The following is a 4,704-nucleotide window of genomic DNA, read 5'->3' as shown; positions in this document are numbered from 1 at the left end:
TAAAAAATTAAAATAGCAGAAATGAAAAACCATGAGAGACAAAGTTGACGTTGAGAGATAAAGTTGAGGTAATTTCCTTAAGAAGCGGAGTAAAAAGATGGAGATAGAAAATCAGGAATAAAAGTTAAGCAAGAGGCCCAGCCCAGGAGGCCCATTATCCAAAAAACCTAGATCCAGAAACAGATACTAGTTTTTTAAAGTAGATGTTATGGACTGAATCTATGTGTTCCCCACCCCACCCCCCACCAAATTCTTATGTTGAAATCCTAATCTTCAAGATGATGGAATTAGGGTGGAGCCCTCATGAATGGGATTAGTGCTGTTATAAAAGGGACCCCAGAGAGCTCTTTCAAGATTTTTCTGCCAAGTGAAAACATAGTGAGAATGCAGCATTTGGAAACCAGAAACAGCCCTCAACAGATGCTGAATCTGTCCGTGCCTTGATCTTGGACTTCCAGCTTACATAACTGTGAGAAATAAAGTATGTTTAAGCCACTCAGCATATGGTATTTTGTTATAGCATCCTGAGCTAACTAAAATGAGCAGAGAACAAAATCAAAAAGTCAAACTTTCCCAGTGCCCAGCCCAGTGGATGAAAATAAACCCTGACACATTCATGTCATTGTGAAATTTTACAATATGGAAACATGAAGTTCCTATAAGCTTCCAGGGTGTGGCAGGAGAAGGGGAGAACATTTCTCAGAAAGGAACAAGAATCAGAATAGCCTGGATTTCTCAATAACACTGAATGTTAGAAGACAAGGAGGTGATGCCTTCAAAAGCCTAAAGGAAAATGATTTCCCAGCCTAGGATTCTAGATCCAGTCACACTGCCAATTAAATGAAGGGGGGGAAATTAAGACATTTCCAAATACACAGGGTCTCAGATTTACCTCCCATGAATGTTTTGTAAGAAGCTCCTGAAGGATGTTTTCCACCAAAGTTGGGTAGCCAAGAAGGCAAGGTGGGATTCTCCAAATGGTGGTGAAAAGAGATCCTAAAGTAAGGCAACAGCTTGCAGCTGACTTAGAGCATGACCAGACTGGAACAGGCCAGAGCAGACCAGAGGCTCAGGGAACAAATTCTTCAAGAAGATGAAACTCATAGACAACCTACGTGTTTGAACATTGTAAGAGGAAGGAGGTTGATGTACCTGAGGAGGAGTTTAGAAGAATTGGACAGCAAAATTACATTGTACATATGACCTGTAAGATTCTGACTGGTACTTACATAATTATAATGCCACCATGATTATATTGGGAGAATGGAAATGCAGGAAGGATGTGTGAGGGAGTGTAAGTTTGGTAGGGGAGAAGAGGAAAGACAACTGAATAATGGCTAAACTAGAAAAAAATCAAGGATTAGCAATATACCAGACTATATATGAATAATAGTATTTTATCCAGATCAAATTCCCCAAGTGTGGTCATTGTTTATGGATAAATGACATGATGTCTGCAACTGTCAAATAGCACAGAGAGAGGGAGAGAGAGGGGGAGAGAAAGAGAAAGGAATGTGGATTTAGATAAGGATATTTGGCTGTTCATTTTACTCTTCCTGCAACTTTTCTGAAGGTTTGAAATTTTTCAAAATAAAAACTGGGAGATGAGTAGTAGCATACTTGCATCATTTAGAAGTAGATAGCCATGTTTATCAATTAGCTTAAAAGTTTTAAAGTGTTTGCCTACGGGAATAGGAAGTTAGCATGTTGGTGGGGGGGAAGGAGGAACCACTGATGTTTTCATGACTAGCTTTGAACAGTGATTTGACTGTTGAACTCAGACATGTACACCTTTGATTAAAAATAAATTAACAACTCAATACATATTAAAGGGAAATTAAAAATCAGTAAAACCAAAACTTTTAAAAAGCTGCTTTTTTATGGAAAGCATGGAAAGATATCCCATGCTCTTGGACTGGAAGAATCAATATTGTTAAAATGGCCATACTACAGATGCAATCTGCAGATTTAATGCAATCCCTATCAAATTACCCAGGACATTTTTCACAGAACTAGAACAAATAATCCTAAAATTTATATGGAACCACGAAAGACCCAGAATTGCCAAAGCAACCCTGAGGAAAACGAACAAAGCTGAAGGCAAAACACTCTCAGACTTCAGACAGTTACAAAGCTACAGTAATCAAAACAATGTGGTATTGGGAAAAAGCAGACATATGAATCAATGGAACAGACTAGAGAGCCCCAGAAATAAACCCACACACCTACTGTCTATCAATCTTAGACAAAGGAGACAAGACTGTACAATAGAGAAAAGACAGCCTCTTCAGCAAGTGGTATTGGGAAAGCTGGACAGCCTTATGTAAATCAATGAAGTTAGAACACTCCGTCACATCATACAAAAAAATAAACTCAAAATGGCTTACGACATGTCACCATAAAACTCCTAGAAAGACTTAAATATATGACATGTCACCATAAAACTCATAGGCAAAACATTATCTGACATAAATTGTACCAATGTTTTCTTAGGTCAGTCTCCTAAGGCAATAGAAATAAAAGCAAAAATAAACAAATGGAACTTAAAGTTATAAGCTTTTGAACAGCAAAGGAAACCATAAACAAAATGAAAAGACAACCTATGGACTGGGAGAAAATATTTGCAAATGATGCAACCGACAAGGGATTAATTTCCAAAATATAAAAACAGCTCATACAACTCAATATCAAAGAAACAAATGACCCAATCAAGAAATGGGCAGAAGACCTAAATAGACATTTCTCCAAAGAAGACATACAAATGGCCAACAGACACTTGAAAAGATGCTCCACATCAATAATTATTAGAGAATTGCAAATCAAAACTACAATGAGGTACCACCTCACACTGGTCAGAATGGCCATCATCAAAAAGTCTATAAACAATACATGCTGGAGAGAGTGTGGAGAAAAGGGAACCCTCTTGCACTGTTGGTGGGAATGTAAATTGGTGCAGCCACTGTGGAGAATTGTATGGAGATTCCTTAAAAAACTAAAAAATGGAGCTACCATACAATATGGCAGTCCCACTCCTAGGCATATATTTGGATAAAACTCTAATTCAAAATGATACATGCACCCCAATGTTCATAGCAGCACTATTTACAATAGCCAAGACATAGAAGCAACCTAAATGTCCATCTACAGGTGAATGGATAAAGCAGATGTGGTACATATCTATACCTACAATGGCATACTACTCAGCCATAGAGAAGAATGAAATAGTGCCATTTGCAGCAACATGGCTGGACCTAGATATTATCACACTAAGTGATATCACTTATATGTGGAAACTAAAATATGATAGGGACTTCCCTAGTGGTCCAGTGGTTATGACTTTGCCTTCCAATTTGGGCAGGGGATGTGGGTTCAATCCCTGCTCAGGGAGCTAAGATCCCACATACCTCACAGCCAAAAAAAAAAAAACCCAAAAACATAAAACAGAAGCAGTATTGTAAGAAATTCAATAAAGACTTTAAAAACGGTTCACATCAAAAAAAATCTTAAAATAAATAAATATGATACAAATGAACTTATTTACAAATAAAAATATCACATATATGGAATCTAAAATATGATACAAATGAACTTATTTGCAAAACAGAAATAGACTCACAAACATAGAAAACAAACTTATAGTTACTGAGGGGGAAAGGGGCAGGGGAAGAATAAATTAGAAATTTGGGATTAACTTATACACACTACTATCTATAAAATAGATAATCAACAAGGACCTACAGTAAAGCACAGGGAACTATATTCAATATCTTATAATAAACTGTAATGGAAAAGAATATGAAAAAAGAATATATATATGTCTAACTGAGTCACTTTGCTGTACAGCAGAAACTAACACAACATTGTAAATCAACTATACTTCAATTTTTTAAAAAGGTAAAAAAGCAGATTTTGTACATTCAAACAGTGTGGGAAATACAATAGAAAAAACATTATCCACAACAACTAAAGGAACAAGATATTTAGGAATAACTTTAACATGAAATGTGCAAGATTTCTATGAAGACTAGCCCTCTACTGAGGGACATAGAGGAATTATGGAATAGGTAGACATGTCTTATTCCTGGGGAGGATGATTCGATATTGTAGAGGTGTCAGTTGTCCCTAAAGTAAACTCAATGCAATCTCAGTCAAAATCCCAACAAAATGATTTTATGGCTCACTTGTGAGAATACTATAGAACTACAAGAAAGAAATTGGATAACGAATTGCTCAACCAGATTTTAAAATATATTAAAAAGCTACAGAAAATTAAAACTGTGTGGCATAGGCACTGTAAACAAAAGATCAACAGAAGCAAACAAACTCTCAGTCCAAGTACATGATAGACAGCATGTGGTAAAGATGGCCTTTCCACTAGACATGTGTGGGGGGGGGTGAGAGAGGAGAAATGGATTAATCAAGCAACTGGCTAGCCCTCGTATAGATACCCTCCCCCCCACCCCCATATAAGAAATGATCCACAGAGTGGCCCTACCTCATTTACTTACATGCACGTATATCCCAGCTACATCAAACGTTTAAAGTGAAAAATAAAACTTATAAAATCCATTAAATAAAAGAGTGAACCTTCAATCCTAGCCAGTTGCCACACCAAGCCATGAACATCGTCCTTGATTTCATCCTCTTTCTCACCATGTCGCTTTCAATTAACTGCGTTTTGTTTCTTCTACACTTTAAATATCT

Source organism: Monodon monoceros, unplaced genomic scaffold (genome assembly GCF_005190385.1).
Source record: "Monodon monoceros isolate NGI ecotype Baffin Bay Population unplaced genomic scaffold, NGI_Narwhal_1 Super_Scaffold_11, whole genome shotgun sequence".
NCBI classification, from domain to species: domain Eukaryota; kingdom Metazoa; phylum Chordata; class Mammalia; order Artiodactyla; family Monodontidae; genus Monodon; species Monodon monoceros.
The sequence above is the reverse complement of the archived record's forward strand: the minus strand, read 5'-3'. Positions refer to the sequence as shown.